Consider the following 240-nt stretch of genomic DNA (forward strand, 5'->3'; position numbering starts at 1 on the left):
GTGCGCGAGCTTTTTCCGTTGCTGAATAGCGCGACCGCGTACGATTCCGGATCGCTAATACGAATGCGCGACCGATAATCCGATTCTGCTTGATGAATCAGGGGCATTGAATGTCAGAACATTGCACAGACATTGCACTACAAGACTATAGTGACAGGAAAGCTACAGTTCCCCTGTCATAGGAGAGTGACGTGCTGCACAAGAAAAAGAATTGCTAATCTGTACGGGCATCTCGGTAAT

Source organism: Pyxicephalus adspersus, chromosome 2 (genome assembly GCF_032062135.1).
Source record: "Pyxicephalus adspersus chromosome 2, UCB_Pads_2.0, whole genome shotgun sequence".
Classification (NCBI taxonomy): Eukaryota; Metazoa; Chordata; class Amphibia; order Anura; family Pyxicephalidae; genus Pyxicephalus; species Pyxicephalus adspersus.